Source organism: Pinus tabuliformis, chromosome 9 (genome assembly GCF_031772625.1).
Source record: "Pinus tabuliformis cultivar Carrire ecotype Pingquan chromosome 9, CPIR1, whole genome shotgun sequence".
Lineage (NCBI taxonomy): Eukaryota > Viridiplantae > Streptophyta > Pinopsida > Pinales > Pinaceae > Pinus > Pinus tabuliformis.
In genome coordinates, this window is record NC_142307.1 from 1,756,092,155 (window position 1) to 1,756,113,600 (window position 21,446).

Below are 21,446 nucleotides of genomic sequence, written 5' to 3' on the forward strand. Positions count from 1 at the left end.
AAAATTGAGTTAAAATAGGTCATTGAAGATAATTCATTTGCTTTTATGACTTTATCCTAGAATAGACTAACTTAACAAAATGTAATATTCCTAATGGAAAATCAATAGTAAATACCAAAAGCAATGAACTTGGAACAACAACAAATGAAGTAACAACAGCCACATATTTAGCACACAAATGAAACCAACATAATAGTCTGAGCCATTATATTACGCACAGATCTGAGTACATAAAATGAGATAGAACAATGAAACCTGGGTTTGCCAAGAAAGCTGAGTAAAACCTAGAAATATGTTGTTGACCCAAGTGGTAGAAAACTCAAAATAGTGATGTTACTAGCCCAGTGAATAAATTGTTGTTGGCTGACTACTGGAATGATGATTTCCAGCCTGAATATTGCCCAGATCAGCCTGAAATTTCACCCATTGACTCTCCAAAAACCCACAAAAACCTGGAAAGGGTTTGGCTTGGACCCAAGTAGTGAAGAATCCCTCCAAATGGTGTGAATGGCCTAAATAGCCAACTGATGTGTGCCACTGCCAAAATCCTCTTCTGGAAGTAGACCTCAACTTCACAATTGAAGAACTCCCAACTGATCTGAAATTTGTCTCTGGAAAGCTCTAATTATTCAGCCCCTCAAGCTTCCAATCTTCCCAGCACCTATGCTTGTGCAGGGTTCCTCCAGTGAGGTCCACGCTCTGCCAAAACATGTTGAATTCAACCCCAAATCACCCCTGCAAATTACCACCGAAATTCCTACTCAAGAATGTAGAAATGATCCCTACAATTCCCACTCCCTAATTCTCTTAAGCTGACCCAACAATTCAACACAACGCACAGCCTCTGCACCCCAGAAAATGTGCACTACTAATCCAAATGTTGAAGGTGAAGCTCCGTGGAAGCCCTGATATGGAATCCTTTGATTTCCAGCTAGGGAGACACTCGAAGTTCTCCTAAACCGGTCCAAATTCCGTTTGAAATCCCTGTGCTAAGAAACACTCCAAACCCTTGTGCTAAACAACTCACAAGATGTCGATTTTCTTAAGTGAATAGTCAAAAGATAATGTGGAGCGCCCCTTTTTTGCCTTTATATATTGATGGGCCCATGTGTCCTCCTTGGTGGCCCCCGCTTTCCCTCCAAAAGTCACTCCCCCTCTATGAGTGTGAATTGCTCTCATGTGGCCCACTGGACCATGGGACCCACTTCACCCATATCTCCTAAGTCCCAAAAAATTGCCAAAATTGATCTTCAACCCTTGTTAGTTTTTGGTAGCAGTGAACAGGTGTTCTAGTCTCTATGGGGTCTAAGAGGCTAAGAAACACAAGATCTCTAAAACCTAAAAAAGGTTTCGCAAGAAAAGCCTTAAAAACACCTCAATTAGATTAATTGACCAATAATTAAATATTTCCTAAGTCTAACTTAGGAAAATTGGTTAATTAAATCAGATTAATTGAGAGAAATTGATTTTTCTCTAGAGACTTCCGGAAAGTGAGTTGATGGAGTCAAGATGATCTTAGCCATCAATTGAGATGTAATCATGGTCGTTGGTTGTCCAACAGAATATTATAAGAGCAATTCAATAGGGTTTGGAGAAGACACAGAAGAGAGTTGAGTAGTTTGACTACCTAGTTGCAATGATTCAGCAAGGGCATAGTTGAAGCTAGGGAGACACTGAGCAACGAGGTTTCAACAGAGATTTGGGAGGAAATTTTCTGGAGAAAATTTCCACAGTGATTTCTAGTTTCCAGAGGCAGGAAGGAGGTTGATTTATCTGTAGAGAAGGAGGTTGAATCAGCTAGTGCGAGTTAGCCATTTTACCCAGTGCAAGTTGCAGGAGAGACATTGTTTCAATGCGTTAGTGATGGAACTATTTCGCAAAGGCAGAGCGAGTGAGTCTAGCAGCTACTGGAGGTAGTTCGACTTGCTAGTAAGAAGTCCTAGAGGCTATGCGAATTTCCAAAAGGAAGAATTGCGGATTTTGGTAGGTAGTGAGAGTAGCCAAAGAGAGTGCGAGTTGGTTGGGAGAGGCTAGATTGAGTTGCAGAGGGAGATTTTGAGTCTCCAGTTTATTTTGTTAGTGGAGATTAGTATTTGTCAGAGATTTTCTAGTGAGAGGCAAGTAGATCATTGTACTCTTGAATTGTTGAAGATTAATAATAATAAAACCCTCATCTGCTACACTGATTTTCCAATTGGGTTTGTCCAGGGATGTTTTGTCCAAAAATATTGGCGTCATATTTATTGTGTGTGTGCGCATTATTTTCTTAGTTCCAGTATTTTATTTTCCACAATGTAATTTTATTTGTGAAGAATTGTAGTGAGTTATTCAATATTTGTTGTTAATAATTAACAGAAGATAAATAAATTGTATAAATTAGGAGAATAATTTCCAGTTGTTGCAGTTCATGGAAATTTCACATGATATCAGAGAAAAGTTAGCAAGGTTGGTGCAGATTAGAGAGATCAATGCATTGAAGAGTAGATTTGCGTAGGCCAATCAACCAATGCATGTTTCAAAGGAAGTAGTCGATTTCTAGTCCAAGGAAGTGATCTACAGCAGGCAGTGAGGTTGTTGGAAAGGATTTCCTGAGACAAATCAAATTTCGCAAAGCAGATTTAGTGCAGAGGGTTTTCCACAAAGGTTTTGGCAAGAGTAAATCACCACAGGGCCTGGAAGAGAGAACAAAGGTTTCATAGCACAGTTTATTAAGTTCTCCAGATTATTTGAGTTCGCGGATTTTCCAGAGATGGTGACAATAGGATTGAGAGATCAAGACCGGTTGGATGGAGCCTCCACCTTTGGTATCTGGAAAGCCAGGATGTTGTTTCTATTGGATGAGTATGGTCTGAAGGCATTTGCTACAACAGTTATTGTCATGCCAACAGATCCCAACCAGTTTCATGAGTATAGGAGAGACAATTCCAAAGTCAATAGGATGATTCTTAATGGAGTCAGGGATCACATAGTCCTGCATATTGCAAAGAAGGGAACATCAAAGAAAATGTGGGATGCCATCATCAAGCTATACCAAGATCCGTCAGAGAACTAGAAGATGATCCTCAAAGAGAAGTTGAGGACGGTCAAGATGAACAAGGGTGAAGATGTAACCACCTACCTCACCAGGATTCCGTCTGTAAGAGATGAACTTGCTACAATAGGTGAGAAGCCGGCAGATGATGAGCTAATGCATATTGCACACAATGGGTTCTATTGAAATTTCTAAGTTTACTTAGTTAGAAACCCTCCATGCACTTTATCTGATTTATTTCTACCTACTTTTTATTTTCCTTAACAAGTTATTTACAATGTAAATACTGAAAATAAACACTAGTGCATGCTCAACATATAACAGATCAGCAACTAAAAGAAAACGGAAACAAACACACCATATGACACCATTATTTTTGGACCAACGTCCCTGGGAAAACCCAATGTGGGAAACCGATGCAGCTATCAGAGGGTTTTCTTATTAAGCAATATCATAGTACAATTTGCATGTCGAAACTAGCCTACCCAATAGAGAATTTACTTGGCAGTAATACCTCTTGGTTTCTGACAAATCTCTTGGTTGAAACCTTGGATAATCCTTCCGGCAGCTCCTCAGCACAAAACTGCTCAGAAACCCTAGCATCTGCCCAATCTGGATTGCGTCAGCCTCTCCTAGCCCAGCGCTGACCCTACGTCAGCCTATCTTGGCCTACGTCAGCCCCAGGAGGCCCTGCATCAGCTCTTTGATCCTCTGCGTCAGCTAGGCTGGCCTCTCTAGTGCTCTGCACAGCACTTAGCTGCCTCTGCGTGGCCCTGCATGAGTACTAGCTACTCCTACGTCACTCTCTCTAGTTGCTCTGCTGCTCTCCCAACACTATCTCTGCCTCTCTGCCTATCTATACTCAATGCCCCTCAGCTGCTCTCTAATCAATGATTCTATCTGCTCTGTTGCTCTCCCAACACTATCTTTGCCTCTCTGTCTATCTATACTCAATGCCCCTCAGCTGCTCTCTAATCACTGATTCTATCTCTCTTAGCAAACCTCGTTCTAGAGAATAGAATGATTGATCACTCTGGTGTATTCTCCAAGTGACCCTCAAGCCTCCTCTTATACTTTTCCTGTTGACATCTCAACGACCGAGATTAATTCCCTAATCAACGGCTAAGATTAGATTTGTCTTGATCCATGTCTTTTGGACCACTCTAAAACAGATTCATATTAATACACATTAATATTTTATTTTCTCTAAGTTTAGACTTAGAGACTCCACTAAAAATATTAATTATTTTAATATCTCCTGATCTGTTTAGAATCTGCCCAAACCCTTTCTGGGTATTGGAGATCTCATGTGCCCCAACCTCTCCACCAAATTGTGTGGCTAGAGCACATCCGATGCTACCCCAAATCAACACTCCTTAGCGAGGACTGTGCTCTAGCAATACTCCTCACTGAGTATTACTCAGATCATCTGGCATCGGTACCTGTGCTGATGCTAGGCCTTCCTGCCCAACATCCTTTTCACTATTGCATCCTGTATTGCTGCCCATGGTTCTGCCACTGCCACTACTGCATCTGTACGACAACTCCCTCTGCATCCGTGTTGTTGTTGGTCCTTTCTCCCAGCACTGCATCCGCACTGCACCTCGTCTCATCATGTTGCATCGTGTTGCCCACTATTGCACTGCAACTCAGTTACTGAGAAGTAAGTAACTGATCTCCCAATCTGACCTCCCTATTGGGCTAGAGACACCCACTAATGTTGAAGCTCCCTCTGCCGCTGACAAGTGCTCCCTCTCTAACCTCTGCGTTGCTGCAACAACTCCTTGCATCGCATGGTTGCACACCTCTCTGTGCCATCTTGCACTGGTGCAACACTCCCATGCCTCTCGCACTACTGCAGCCTGCTAGCCTCACACTGTCTCGGGACTCCTGCACTGTAGCTCTCTCTACTGCTCCATCCGCATCCATATCTACCCACTCAGCCAGTCCTACTACTCGACGGGGCTCCTGTGGCAAGGTCTAATCCAAGAGGCTGGGTACCTTGAGGATCCTGCCCCTCATTGCCTGTAGTCCTGACTACAGCTCGATGCCTCCCCACTTCCGCTCAAGTGGTGCGTGTGCACTCATGGCACAACCATCGTCTGTTAAAATTTACTTCTCTGCCCATGCTAGCGCTGCCTTAGTCTCGAAAGACTCTCCCTTACTCTTCTTCCTTGGACACTGGGTTGCATAATGACCTAGCTCCCCATAGTGGAGCACTTGATCTTGGAGAGATCCTTCTTCTTTCGCTTTTCCTGCTTTCCCTCAGATGTTAGGGCCACATCTTCCTCCTCCTGCTTGACTTTGATCCCCTTGCTGCTGCTACTCATCTTTGACTGTCGTCTGATCTCTTCCCAGCGAAGAGCTGCCCACATCTCGTCCCAAGGTGGAAGTGTCCCTCTGCCCAGTATACTCTAAACAAATACTTCCCAGTCTTCTGAGACAAGATTCAGGGTTGTCCTCACCATTAGCTCCTGATCTGGTGTCGCCCCTATAGCAGTCAAATGATCTCAGATCTAATTCAGTCCTCTGAGGAAGGTGTCAATTGATTGTCCCTTCTTCATTTGATATGACCTCATCTGATTCTCGAGCAGCATTCTGTTGGACACCTAATCCTCAATGGGTTAGTGTGGAAGCCAAATGGACAAAAGGAGTCCAAGAGACCTTGGGATATGGAACCCAATGGTCAAACAATGTACTATAAATGATTATCAGTTGTTAATAAAAATTGTATTGTCATGATTTATCTTTCATATTTCTCTTGCTGTCCATGTGTGTTTAACATGGTATCAGAGCAAGTGTATTCCTGTCCTGCATAATTAATTTGAGCCATTTGTTTTATGGCCTTTTTGTGCGAGTTATTCCTGCCATGAACTTCATGAATATTTTCTCATGAATATTTCTTCAGCTAAATTTTAGCTGCAACCTATTAATACCGCTGCTGGTATCTGCTCTTCTCTGAGCAGTTTTTATAATCCTGATACATATAATGTTGCGCTGCCCTGACGCTATTTCATATAATCCGTTGTTCATTGCTATTCCTGTATTTCCCAGCACTACCTTCTGAGAATTGTTTGTTGATATTCGAATGCCTCTCCTCCCAGACTGCGCTGCCATATGACTGCATTTGTCAGAACTGTGTTTAATGATGCACTGCTCACCTCTGCCATATGACTGCATTTGTCAGAACTGTGTTTAATGCGTTTTTATGCCGGTTTCATATTCTTCTCTGACTGCAATGCTCCCACAGAGAAACGCCCAAAATTTGTAACGCTGGTCCGTTGATTTGAATCCTGGTGTCAGAGGATTTCATGTATAACCGCCACAGTACGCTTCTCCATTTCCACCGAAGCTGGATCTAGATGTCTGGCATCTAATAAGGTGATATGTATGGTTGTTCCATCCAATGCTCCGTTGTTTAACGCTGCTCCGTTCTTGTATTGCGTAAAAGGATTTACACTGCTCCAGTAGAGGCTTTCCATGGTCTAGCTCAGCAATAGGTTGTCCTCTTACATTCCAAACTATACAAATTCTTTTGCTCGACTCTGTAGCGACTCTATTAGGAGACCGAAGTCTAATTGTTGATCCATATATGAAACTGCAATATGATTGTGCGCAGATGCTCCACACTTGCGCATTATCGTGATGTTGATATATGTATCAGAACCAAAAATGCTATGCACGATCTATAGAACCAGTAGTAGAATTTGACGGGACGAATGATTTAGTAAATAGTGCGAAATCAAGAAAATGGTGTTAGAAATGGGGCAAAACCTTGTGGTGGACCGGTTATGGCTTCAACTGCTCTATATGAAACTTCAACTCCTTATATTGGTGGGAGCGGGAGCTTCAGCTATAGTTGTTGTTGCTCGTTCATTGCATTAACGTCTACATTGAACGTGTCGTGTGAAGTTGAAGAACAAGAACCAAAGTTTCAATGCCCCTTCGTCTATCCTGTCTGCGCTGTTGGACACAGATTGTCATTGATGTCAATATGGCAATATTCAAGAGGAGGAGACAGAGCCATCAGAGGAGCAGACGGAGCCAAGAGGAGCAAGTGGAGCAAAGAGGAGCTATAGGAGGAGCCATATATATGCCAAAGAAGAGGAGCTATCGGAGCATATCGGAGCAAGAGGATGGAGGAGCATATATATGCCAAAGAAGAGGAGCTATCGGAGCATATCGGAGCAAGAGGACGGAGGAGCAAATGCAGCAAACAGAGCCATATATGCCACAGTTAACACTATCGGCGGCCAGAAATCATATAAACATGCACATAACAGCTATCGGGAGCTATTGGGAGCCATATATCCACATATAATACTATTGGGCCCGAAAAAAACCCATATATATATATCTTAACACAATCGGCGGTTAAAACCCATATATATATATCTTAACACAATCGGTGGGCACATATTACAAACACACTATCGGTGCAACAATACCAAAGGAAGAACTATTGGGAGTACTGAGGAGTATATATATATATATATATATATATATAGAGAGAGAGAGAGAGAGAGAGAGGCGATATATTAACACGGACCCGCTGCTCCATTATAAACTGGCTAAATGTAATATCGCATCCGCTATGTCGCTGGTCTCAAAGGGCTGTCACTCCTGAAACCTCCGATTGCGATATACGGTTGTGGACCCGACGGAGGTATTAAAACCAGTCTAATGATATATCGCATCCGTCATTTCGGAGCGGGTATCGCAAGTGGGTTAAGCCTGCCACATTAAAAACGCCGACTGCGATAATAACACGGACCCGACGCGGGATTGTGTTATGGTTGAATGCTATATCGCATCCGCCCATCGCAACAATACACAAAGGCATGACACTCTCCCGATCGCCGATAGCGATATCGCATCGGACCTCCGCCCAGGGCAGTCCCCGATTGCAATGAACTGTTGCAGACCCGATGGGAATATAGACTGTGGCTTAATATCATATCGCATCCGGTTCATCGGAGCAGTGGTGTATCGGCCATTGGCGACTGCCGATTGCGATAAGGGAGCGGACCCGACGGGCACATAAAATATGGTTCAATGCAATATCGCGTCCATGAGAGGATCGGCCCATCGGCCATCGGCCCTTTGCGATCGCCGATTGCGATGAATGCTGCGGACCCGATATATTATAGATACGGGTGCTATGACCCTTGAAGTCCGCCCTTTAGCACTGTCGACTGTTTTTTCATATATTTCCTGTGTAATTTGATATTTGGCCTGCGCGCGCCTCTGAGGCAAAAATGCATTCGATAATGCTCCCGATAGCTTAGGAGACTGACTCATGTCGATAATGATTACGATTGGGACGTGGTTGTTCGTTAAGCTATGTCAATGTGTGTATGCGGCCTCTCTTTCCCTTGAACGTGTCCTGTGAATATTGAAACGCCCGGATAGACAGAGGAAGCCATGGATTGGAAAGCTGAAGTGTCAAGTGAGCATAGAAGACCAAGCGAGTCAGAGGAATCGATAGCCACTGAGGAAGAAGCCAAAGAGCCAGCGTGTAAGAGGAAACGAATGGACAGAGGCATGGAATGTATAAAAACAGAAAACACAGAGGACTGTGGGACTGTCGTTGTGAAAAAGAACCAACGGAGGGTGCAGAGGCAGCAAAAGCAGCAGAGGCAGAAGCGGCAGAACCAGTTTATACCAAGGTTGGGTTGGAGCCCAAGAGGTTGGAGCATGTTGACCACTACTGGTCAACTACCCATAGCAGTACACCCCCTTTTTCTTTACAAAAAGGGGTAGCGCTTGATCGACATGACCGTGCCATCCTGCAGTCATCAACAGCTTGATCGGTTTATGTTGTAAACCCAGTTTGCATATATGAAATGTAAATAATCTTAGCAGATATGAGTCGTGTATGTAAATTGCCTAGGTGGACCTAACTTTCTAATGATAATCTACGTCCCGGAAGGTTTTTCGTCTCACCGATCCATGATCGGCAGAGTTTTCCTTCAGCCTGACCCCAAAGCCGGGATTGATTTTGTCATTAAAATTTTAGGAGAATCCTAGTGTGTTAATCTGCTAGATTATAATTGTGTCGCAGAACTGGGTGGTTTATGAGGGTTTGTGTTAAGTGGGTTTGTCCTCTTAAGATGTAAATTGTAAAAGTCATGATGTAAAGTGTCTTGAGGGTTGGAAAATATTTAAATCCCCTCATGAATCCTAAGTCCTAGGTCCTAGGTGATTTTTCCAAAGGCTAAGTTCGAGGATCCATTTAGAAAATGAATTAAAAATTAAAAGATTAAAAATAAATAAAAAAATAACTGAAAAATAAAAAAATAAAAAAATAAAAAAATAAAAATAAAAATAATAAAAAAATAATAAAAAATTTATTATAAAATAAAGCAAAAACCCTAAAAATAATAATATTTTGAGTAAATACATGCAAAATTTCATTTTTTAATGAATTAATAATTTCGACGGATGAGATTAAGAGATGTCTTGATCCTCATCGACGGTCGAGATCATTTCGACATGGATCACTCGAACTAGCCGTTGGGATTTTTTCCTTTAAATAGGGTCTTAGGGGGTCATTTGAGATCATTGGATCTGTGAGTCTTGTGCTGAAGAAGCTCTTGTGTAATCTGTTTCTGGTTAATAAAGGAAGACTTTGGGGTTCAAATCTTGGTGGTGTTACTCTCTGGAAGTGCTGTGAGATATTTTATTTTCTGCATATTTTATTTTTCAGCCGTTAATAACAGCTTATTTTAGAGTATTGTGAGCACAGGTATCTTGTTCACTTGCTAGGGTTTGAATGGTGTTAGGGTTTCTGAAGTAATGGCAGGTATCTCCATTGCTTTTTGAGATCTAGCATTATTTTTGCTCTCTTTACTGATGGTTGATTTAAGGTGTGCAGAAAACCCTTACTGAAGAAGATTGGTGGGCGTTTGGGGAAGTTCTAGGCTGAACCAGCCAACTCCCACAGGCTCTTCTTTGCAGAGCCTAGCTAATTTTTACCCTGGGTTAATCATTTAAATTTACTTTTCTGGTTTGCATGAGAGATTTTTCTAAGCCTTTTCACAGCAAATTCGAAATTTCTAAAATTCTGAAAATATTAACGCTGTTATTGCCAAATTTGGCTTTTTTTAGAGCCGCAAATTTTTGTGATTTTAGGCTGATTTTGAAGGGTTTTATGTTAAAACTTTGCATATATCTGTCGGGCTTTTGTTTTCTATTTGGCAGGTTATAGGCCTGAGATAAGATTTGGAGGAAAAATCAAGTTCTGCAGGGTTATCATTTTGCCATCCAGGGTTTTGCAGATCTGAAAAAATTTTCACATCAATTCCATTCGTTGCAAAATTTTTCTACAGTCATTTCAGCTCCATCTGGGCTCTTTTCACCCCACGCACCTCCGCAGTTGCTACACCAACCTGCACAGCAAAGCCGTTTAAAATCTGTTAACCTGCCCATCAACCTTTTGTTGGTCCCAAATTGCACATTCGTTATAGCTCCAAGCTGCAGAGAATAAAGCGTTTCTTTTTGGGTGATACACGTTGTCCAGGTGGTATTTTTCATATTGAAAAATTGCATGTTCACTCAGCCGTCATCCTAAACAGCCCGCAAACCCCACGCTGATCCCTACGTCTCTCTGCACTTGCGTTCTTCTCAGATCACCATTAAATTACCCCCCAGACTCCTCAGACAAAGAAGAACGTGATTATTCTACTGACCTTCACTGCGTCCAGCGTGCGTTGGGCATTTTTACGTGGGAGTTTTGGGCGTGAAAGAGATCAGCGGAACCCTTTTCAGCGCATTTGACATTCGGTCTAGGTAATAACCCGCAGAGGTATGTTGTTGTCGTTCACGGGCCAGGTAACGTCTTTCATAAGCCTGCGTTTTTCGATTTTAGCTACAGTCTCCTCCTGATACATAGCCGGTGCTCTCAATTTTTTTTAAAAAACGCGTTAGTCTTCTTTTATTGGCCCAGGCAGTCAAACGTATTTTGATTGTTCTGATTTTTATTTTTTTTAGTTTTATCATATATATATTGTATGCGTTGGTCTGTTTGGGATTTAGGTTTTTTCCGTATGCTTTCATTTCGTTAGACTTTAGATCTTGGTTTAGATTCAGATTTAATTTTATATATATTCATAGCTTTAGATTTTTTTAGTTTTGATTTCCTTTAGTTATAATTCAAAATCTTATAAAAAAGGGAAATAATAAAAGTTTTGGTCTAGGATAAAAATTTTAATTCTATTAAATTTTATTTTCTTTTAGATTTTAATTTAGCTTTACTTTAGTTTTAAATTTATTTAAAAGAAAATAAAAATTATAGATTTAGATTTAGATTTTATTTAGTTTTAAGCTTAAAATCTTTTTGTCATATTTAAAAAAAAAAAAAGGTATAAAAAGTATTGTGGGAAATTTTGCCAGTCTCAGTTTTCCTCGGGAAATCGTCACGTCATATTTTTCACGCTGAGATTTAAATTTATGTTGAATGAATGTTTATCATCCTAGACAAGTTTGTGCATGAATGATTATCTTAAGGATTAGTTGCATATGATATCTGGTTAATGTTTCATAATTGCATGGTTGTTTAAAGCATTGATCCTTTTAGAAATTTTTTTATTGCTGGATATCGTTATTGAGATTTGGTCATTATAAGAACTTGGTGCTTTTTAACTGATATCTTGCGTTGTTCTAGTCGTTTAATGATAAATGATTGTTTTTCATTGTTTGTATTTCTATATCATCTAGCGAGTAATCATTTAAACATAAATCTTGTAAAGCACTGGTCCGCTAAATTAATAAAATCATTTTAGTGCTTCGTGTCTCCCAAACCAACTGACCAACAGTTGGTCTCCTTCACCTCATAGGGTCTACCCCCCTTAGCCGCAGGAGATAGGCTTAAATGGAGAGATCGGGTCTCAGAGTGACAACCCCCGGTCTGAGCGTTGTCGTGTCAATCTGCGCGACAACATTTTTTGGCGCCGTTGCCGGGGATAGAGTTTTTCTGTCCTTGGTTCTTTCATCTCAAGCTATTTCGTGTTTTACTTCTTGTTCAGGTGGCGACTCCACTTCATATATTATCTTCAAGAGTGTACACTAGAAGACATCCAAGCAGTCTATGCAACCCTACTCCTGATCTTGAAAAGGTCCTCAGGGTACGATTACACAAACTCGCTTCTCGTACACTTCTTGTAGACCTTGGACAAGAAGCCCTCTCTGATATTCATTTGTTATTTAAAGGTCAAGCTAGGCACAGCATCATGGATATGTATGCCCCTTGTGATTTTTCTAATATTCCAGGATATCCCAACGATATTCCATCTGTTGGGATCAACAAATTGCCTAATTTTCAAGGAAATAATGCGATTAGTGCTAACTCTCATTTGCGAGATTTTAGCATATGGATGGCTAAATACGCAAGATCTGCTGATTTTGATCATGAGGATGTCAGAATGACTCTTTTCATCTTAACTCTAGGAGGCGATGCTTATGATTGGTTTGCAGAAAAACCTCAGAATTCATTTAACTCTTTACAGTCGATCATTAATGTGTTTAAAGAAAAATATGGAGATAAGAGAGAAGGAAGGCACCTAGTAAAAGCTCTTAGCCTAATAAAAAAGAGAGAGGATGAAAATGTTGAAGAATTTAATAAAAGGTTTAACAGAATTGTTAGAGAATTACCTCAAGACTATAAACCTATAGATAGAACTCTCCAAGATTTTTACATTGATGCTTTTAGTCCTGAACCATCTTATGAATTAAGGCGTGCTAAACTTAATGATTATAGAGATTGCCAATCCTTAGCTATAGAGCTTGAAAAGGACAAGGCCGCATCTGGAAAGTCTGAGATCCCAGGTTTCGATAGGGCTGCTACGAAACTAAAAGAACCTAAGGGAAAAGCAGCCCAGGAACCTGAAAGTGAGCTTGTTCTCAAATTGCTTCAAAAAATTGAAACTATGGAAATTAATCATAATAAGGAGATAACCACTTTGCAGAATAGGTTGATTCAAATGGAAAGATCGCAAACGCAGAATTTTCAACCTCGAAACAATAATAATAGAAATAACAATTGGCAAAGGAAGGGTCAAACTAGTGAGCAGAGACCTCCTAATCCGCTGACTAATTTGGTTGATAATGCTCCTCCTTATTGTCGGGTTTGTGATGCTCTTCATGAAGAGGCCACTTGTCCCATTGTTAGAAGAATTTTAGATAATGGAATGTTTGGAACAGGTGATCAAATAAATGTAGTAGGCAGCAAGTTTCCTTTGTCTATGGATGATTGGGTAGAGGTCAAGGAAATGAGTCGTGATGTTGTGAATCTTTCATCCGCTTTTAGTATAAATAACCTTGAAAACGAAGATGATATGTTGGCAAGGTTATATGGTGAAAAACCCTCTCCTGAGCAAATCTTGGAAATGGCTAGGGATAAGGGTTTGACCTATCAGAGAAAGGATAAAGATCAAAGCGGGAATCAAATACCCCTTCAAACTTTTAACCTTGGTGTAAACTCTGGAATAGATGTCGATTTGGGAAGTTGGTATAACAATGCTAAAATCTGGGTTCCTGTCTCCGAGATTGCTAAAATCCCTTCCCAAAGAGACAAGTTACTAAAAGCGATTCAAGGTCCTCAAGTCAATATTTCTCAACAGAATACTCGGGAAGTTGGCTATCGTGATGCTCCCATATATCTGCAAAGCTTAGATGCTGATAACAAAGATCACTAGCCTTTCTTCATCACCTTATTAGTTAATGGGTATAAATTGAATAATTGCATGTTGGATTCTGGTGCATCCGCTTGTGTAATGACTAAAAGGGTCATGGAACAACTTAACTTAAGAGTTTCTAGACCCTATTATAACATATGCGCCATGGATTCTAAGAAAATCGAAGTACATGGTTTAATCAAAGATTTGCAAGTTCATCTTTCAGTTTACCCAGACATCATGGTTGTCATGGATATTGTTGTTGTGGATGTGCCTGATGCCTGGGGTATGCTGTTATCTAGAAAGTGGGCCTCTGATCTAGGAGGAAGTATTCAAATGAATTGGTCATATGCCATGATTCCTTCTCCTAGTGGTGATGGTTTTGTAAGACTAAATAGAGAGCCCGAAAGAAAATTTCATGTTGAAGATCCTAAGAGACCTCATAACGAAATAATCAAAGAGCAATCTGACATTGGGAACTACGCCATCATGTCTAATTTTATAATTCCTCCTGATGATAAGATTAGGGGTCTCAAGGATAAAGTTTGGTATATGTACTTTGATGGTGCATCATCTAGGGCTGGTAAAGGTGCGGGAATAGTGCTTAAATCTCCCCTTGGTCACATTTTCAAGTTTGCCTATCGATTAGAATTTGAGGCAACCAACAATGTTGCTGAATATGAGGCCATATTGTTGGGTCTTGAATTGGCCAAGTCCTTGAAGGTTAGATTGCTTAGCATTAAAGGAGATTCTGATTTAGTTATCATGCAGCGTAAGAATAAATTCACATGCAGAAATCAAAGATTAAGAAACTATAGAAACACTGTGTGGGATACTATGGGGCATTTTGATGCCCTTGACCTCGAAGCAATTCCAAGAGAGCAAAATAGTTTGGCGGATGAACTTGCCGTGGCTGCTACTACTTTCCAATTGTCAGATGAACTAATTAACGATAAGATTAAAATGGAAGTAATATTCAGACCATCTGTTCCAGACAATTCAGAGCATTGGCATGTTTTTAATGACGAAAAACAAGTCATTCGTTTCCTTAATAGTTTAGATGAGTTTGAGGATTTCCGGATAGTTTCTGAGGAGGAGGGAGTTTTAAATCATGAGCATATCATAAATCCTACTCCTAGGAATGTGGTTGCTCTAGAGCAACATTTTGATCGGCATGATGCTACGAAGCTGAAAGAAGAAAACAAGATGGACCCAAGCGAATATCTCGAGATTAATATTGGTACTTCTGAAAACCCGAAAATGGTTAAAATTGGTAAAGGTACTAGTTTGGAGGAAAGAAAGAAGTTAACTAATTTACTTCGTGAATATTGAGATGTTTTAGCTTTTTCTTATGATGAATTAAAGGGCTATAGGGAGGATGTTATGGAACATACTATTCCCCTAAAAGATGAAAATGCTAAGCCCTTTCGTCAGAAACTTAGGCAAATTAATCCTAAGTTAGCCCCCTTGGTCCAGAAAGAACTTGCAAAAATGCTTGCAGCAGGGATCATCGCTCAAACTAGGCATTCGACATGGTGTTCGAATTTGGTGATTGTTAGGAAAAAGAATGGTACAATAAGACTTTGTGTCGATTTTAGAAACCTTAATCTAGCATGCAAAAAGGATAATTACCCTTTGCCAAACATGGAAAATTTGTTGCAAAGAGTAACTGGTTCTGGAATGATGTCACTGCTAGATGGTTTTTCTGGGTACAATCAGGTATGGGTTAAAAGGGAAGATCGTCACAAAACCACATTCACGACACCATGGGGTACTTTTGAATACATCAGAATGCCATTTGGATTAACGAACGCTGGGGCTACATTCCAAAGGGCTATGGATTATGCCTTCAAAGGGTTAATCGGGAAAATTATTGAAATTTACCAAGATGATCTTACTGTTTTCTCCAAAGATGGTATCAGTCATATAGATCATCTTAGGCAAGTCTTCGATAGATGTAGAGAGTATGGGATTTCTTTGAATCCGGCTAAGTCTGTTTTTGGGGTAACGGAAGGGAAATTACTGGGCCATATTATTTCTAAAGAAGGAATCAAGATTGATCCTGAAAGAATTGAAGCAATCCAAAAGATTCCTCTTCCGCATAATCTTAAGTCCCTTCAGTCTTTCCTTGGAAAGATAAATTTTATTAGAAGATTCATCCCAAATTACGCAGAAATAGCCAAGCCTATTCAAAGTCTTCTGAAAAAAGATGCAAAATTTGTTTGGCAAGAAGACGGCAAAAAGGCTTTCCAAGAAATCAAATCTGCTATCGCAAAAGCTCCTGTCTTAGTGAGTCCTGATTATTCCAAGGATTTCATGATTTTTTCTTTCGCTTCCGAAGATACCATTGCCGGTGTCTTACTTCAAAAGAATAAAGATGGTCACGAGCAGCCTATTGCTTTCATGAGTAGAGCACTTCAAAATTCCGAATTGAAGTACAATACCATGGAAAAGCAGGCCTATGCCCTGGTTAAGTCTCTTAAGCACTTTAAAACTTATGTGGGTTATTCTAAAATCATTGCTTTCGTCCCACATTCTGTTGTTAAGGATATATTAACTCAAACCGATTGCTTAGGGACTCGTGCTAGGTGGGTTACTAAAATACAAGAGTATGATTTAGAGATTAGACCCACCAAGCTAATCAAAAGCCAAGGTTTAGCTCAAATGTTAACTGAAGGTAATGAAAAGACTCTTGGTTTGTTCTGTCTTAGTGATTTATCTTCGCCAGAGTTGCAAAGATTAGGAGAGCATGAGTGGTACAAGGACATAGTTTATTACTTAATGAATCTTGCATGTCCTAACCATTTAGTTGCTCATAAGAGAAGGGCTCTTAGACTAAAAGCCACTAAGTATTGCCTTATGAAGGATGGCCTTGGATGGAGAAATCTTGAGGGCATAGTGCTTAGGTGTGTTGATGACGTTGAGTCCAAGAAGTTAGTCTCTGAGTTTCACTCAGGATTCTGTGGTGGTCACTATGCCGCTAGAACTACCGCCCACAAAATCCTGAGAGCTGGCTATTATTGGCCTTCGATTTTTTCTGATGTGCACAAGTTTGTTAGAGCGTGTCAAGCTTGTCAACTATTCACTGGGAAACAGAAGCTTGCTGCCCTTCCTCTACAACCTGTCATTGTAGAGGCACCTTTTCAGCATTGGGGTCTGGACTTCATAGGGAAGTTCCATGAAAATTCTAGCAATGGCTACTCATGGATTTTGACTGCTACGGATTATTTTACTAAATGGGTCGAAGCCATTCCTGCTAAGAATGCCACTGAAAAGGTTATTATGGATTTCATTTAAAATAACATCATTACTAGATTTGGTGTCCCTGCTAAGATCACTACCGACAATGCCAAGGCTTTTAGTTCCTTAGAGTTTTCATCTTTTTGTTTCAAGTATGGCATTGTTTTATCTCATTCGTCAAATTACTATCCTCAAGGTAATGGTTTCGCTGAATCAAGTAACAAAAATCTCATAACCATTATCAAGAAGATAGTAGGAGATAACAAGAAATCATGGGATAGCAAAATCAAATATGCTTTATGGGCAGATAGAATCACTAAGAAGAAGGCTACTGGTAAATCTCCCTTTGAATTAGTTTATGGCTTGGATGTTACTTTACCTGTGCACCTGAAGTTGCCAGCTTATCAGCTTCTCCAGAATTTTTCTACTAATAAAGATGTTGTTCAGAATAGAATAGATCAGATTGTGGAGTTAGATGAAAATCGTAGGACAGCTTTTGACGCTATATGTAAAAATCAATCTAATATTAAGAAAAGCTTTGATAAATGTTCTCGATCTAGATCTTTGCAGGTTGGAGATATGGTATTGCTTTGGGATCGCAAGAATGAGAAACCAGGAAAACATAAGAAGTTTGACAGTTTGTGGCTGGGACCTTACATTATTCGAGATATAGCTGGACCAAACTCATTCCACTTGAGCAGATTGGATGGCGAACCACTTGATTTACCAGCGAATGGCCAAATGCTCAAGCTGTTCTTCAGAGATGATATCTGATGCCATGGGGCATCCTTTGTATTATATTTCTATCCCTACTCCTTGTCTTTTCAGCATTTCATTTCTGTTTTAGGATTAGATTTACTTTTCATGTTACTAGATAGTTAATAAATGAAGAGCTTTTATCTTTCCTGTGCTTAATGTATATGATGATTTTTTGGATGGATGCTACTTATTTTTATCTGTGTGTTGCGTGGATGCAGATTCTGGATTCTCACATTCCTACAGTGCAGCAACGTGTCCCCAAGTAGAGCCAGATGTTGACCACTACCGGTCAACTGCCCATAGCAGTACACCCCCTTTTTCTTTACAAAAAGGGGTAGCGCTTGATCGACATGACCGTGCCATCCTGCAGTCATCAACAGCTTGATCGATTTATGTTGTAAACCCAGTCTGCATATATGAAATGTAAATAATCTTAGCAGATATGAGTCATGTATGTAAATTGCCTGGGTGGACCTAACTTTCTAATGATAATCTACGTCCCGGAAGGTTTTTCGTCTCACCGATCCATGATCGGCAGAGTTTTCCTTCAGCCTAACCCCAAAGCCGGGATTGATTTTGTCATTAAAATTTTAGGAGAATCCTAGTGTGTTAATCTGCTAGATTATAGTTGTGTCGCAGAACTGGGTGGTTTATGAGGGTCTGTGTTAAGTGGGTTTGTCCCCTTAAGATGTAAATTGTAAAAGTCATGATGTAAAGTGTCTTGAGGGTTGGAAAATATTTTAAATCCCCTCATGAGTCCTAAGTCCTAGGTCCTAGGTGATTTTTCCAAAGGCTAAGTTCGAGGATCCATTTAGAAAATGAATTAAAAATTAAAAAATTAAAAATAAATAAATAAATAACTGAAAAATAAAAAAATAAAAAAATAAAAATAAAAATAATAAAAAAATAATAAAAAATAATAAAAAAATTATTATAAAATAAAGCAAAAACCTTAAAAATAATAAAATAATAATATTTTGAGTAAATACATGCAAAATTTCATTTTTTAATGAATTAATAATTTCGACGGATGAGATTAAGAGATGTCTTGATCCTCATCAACGGTCGAGATCATTTCGACATGGATCACTTGAACTAGCCGTTGGGATTTTTTCCTTTAAATAGGGTCTTAGGGGGTCATTTGAGATCATTGGATCTGTGAGTCTTGTGCTGAAGAAGCTCTTGTGTAATCTGTTTCTGGTTAATAAAGGAAGACTTTGGGGTTCAAATCTTGGTGGTGTTACTCTCTAGAAGTGCTGTGAGATATTTTATTTTCTGCATATTTTATTTTTCAGCCGTTAATAAAAGCTTATTTTAGAGTATTGTGAGCATAGGTATCTTGTTCACTTGCTAGGGTTTGAATGGTGTTAGGGTTTCTGAAGTAATGGCAGGTATCTCCATTGCTTTTTGAGATCTAGCATTATTTTTGCTCTCTTTACTGATGGTTGATTTAAGGTGTGCAGAAAACCCTTACTGAAGAAGATTGGTGGGCATTTGGGGAAGTTGTAGGCTGAACCAGCCAACTCCCATAGGCTCTTCCTTGCAGAGCCCAGCTAATTTTTACCCTGGGTTAATCATTTAAATTTACTTTTCTGGTTTGCATGAGAGATTTTTCTAAGCCTTTTCATAGCAAATTCGAAGTTTCTAAAATTCTGAAAATATTAACGCTGTTATTGCCAAATCTGGCTTTTTCTAGAGCTGCAAATTTTTGTGATTTTAGGCTGATTTTGAAGGGTTTTATGTTAAAACTTTGCATATATCTGTCGGGATTTTGTTTTCTATTTGGCAGGTTATAGGCCTGAGATAAGATTTGGAGGAAAAATCAAGTTCTGCAGGGTTATCATTTTGCCATCCAGGGTTTTGCAGATCTGAAAAAAATTTCACATCAATTCCAATCGTTGCAAAAATTTTCTACAGTCATTTCAGCTCCATCTGGGCTCTTTTCACCCCACGCACCTCCGCAGTCGCTACACCAACCTGCACAGCAAAGCCGTTTAAAATCTGTTAACCTGCCCATTAGCCTTTTGTTGGTCCCAAATTGCACATTCGTTATAGCTCCAAGCTGCAGAGAATAAAGCGTTTCTTTTTGGGTGATACATGTTGTCCAGGTGGTATTTTTCATATTGAAAAATTGCATGCTCACTCAGCCGTCATCATAAACAGCCCGCAAACCCCACGCTGATCCCTACGTCTCTCTGCACTTGCGTTCTTCTCGGATCACCATTAAATTTCTCCCTAGACTCCTCAAACAAAGAAGAACGTGATTATTCTACTGACCTTCACTGCGTCCAGCATGCATTGGGCATTTTTACGTGGGAGTTTTGGGCGTGAAGGAGACAGCGGAACCCTTTTCAGCACATTCGGTCTAGGTAATAACCCGCAGAGGTATGTTGTTGTCGTTCACGGGCCAGGTAACGTCTTTCATAAGCATGCGTTTTTCGATTTTAGCTGCAGTCTCCTCCTGAGACATAGCCGGTGCTCTCAATTTTTTTAAAAAAAACGCGTTAGTCTTCTTTTATTGGCCCAGGCAGTCAAACGTATTTTGATTGTTCTGATTTTTTTTAGTTTTATCATATATATATTGTATGCGTTGGTCCGTTTGGGATTTAGGTTTTTTCCGTATGCTTTCATTTCGTTAGACTTTAGATCTTGGTTTAGATTCAGATTTAATTTTATATATATTCATAGCTTTAGATTTTTTTAGTTTTGATTTCATTTAGTTATAATTCAAAATCTTATAAAAAAGGGAAATAATATAAGTTTTGGTCTAGGATAAAAATTTTAATTCTATTAAATTTTCTTTTCTTTTAGATTTTAATTTAGCTTTACTTTAGTTTTAAATTTATTTAAAAAAAAAAATATAGATTTAGATTTAGATTTTATTTAGTTTTAAGCTTAAAATCTTTTTGTCATATTTAAAAAAAAAAGGTATAAAAAGTATTGTGGGAAATTTTTCCAGTCTCAGTTTTCCTCGGGAAATCGTCACGTCATATTTTTCACGCTGAGATTTAAATTTATGTGGAATGAATGTTTATCATCCTAGACAAGTTTGCGCATGAATGATTATCTTAAGGATTAGTTGCATATGGTATCTGGTTAATGTTTCATAATTGCATGGTTGTTTAAAGCATTGATCCTTTTAGAATTTTTTTTATTGCTGGATATCGTTATTGAGATTTGGTCATTATAAGAACTTGGTGCTTTTTAACTGATATCTTGCGTCGTTCTAGTCGTTTAATGATAAATTATTGCTTTTCATTGTTTCTATTTCTATATCATCTAGCGAGTAATCATTTAAACATAAATCTTGTAAACCACTGGTCCGCTAAATTAATAAAATCATTTTAGTGCTTCGTGTCTCCCAAACCAACTGACCAACAGTTGGTCTCCTTCACCTCATAGGGTCTACCCCCCTTAGCCGCGAGAGACAGGCTTAAACGGAGAGATCGGGGATCAGAGTGACAGCCCCCGGTCTGAGCGTTGTCGTGTCAATCTGCACGACAATAAAGCCTCAGAACTGAATAGGATTGAAGTCCTTGTGAGTTGGTGCTCCTAAAGTCCAAGATTGGTGTCTTAGCAAAACAAAGTTGGTGCTCTGGAGGTTGGAGCCTCACTGAAGTCCAAGTTGGAGCTTGGCAACTATTCACTGTCAGATATACTTATATTGTATTTATTTCATTGCACTGTCTTGAATTTTAATAAAAGCATTTATTCCAGCTGTTGATTTCTGTGTTCTGTGTATA

At 39.5% G+C, this 21,446-nt stretch overlaps 1 protein-coding gene across 3 annotated transcripts in view; it reads left to right on the forward strand.

The window, feature by feature from the left end:
• LOC149155773 (protein TIC 62, chloroplastic-like) overlaps nucleotides 1-21,446 on the forward strand; it is a 306,905-nt gene that overhangs the window by 272,347 nt on the left and 13,112 nt on the right. The gene's annotated exons all lie outside the window — the stretch shown is intronic.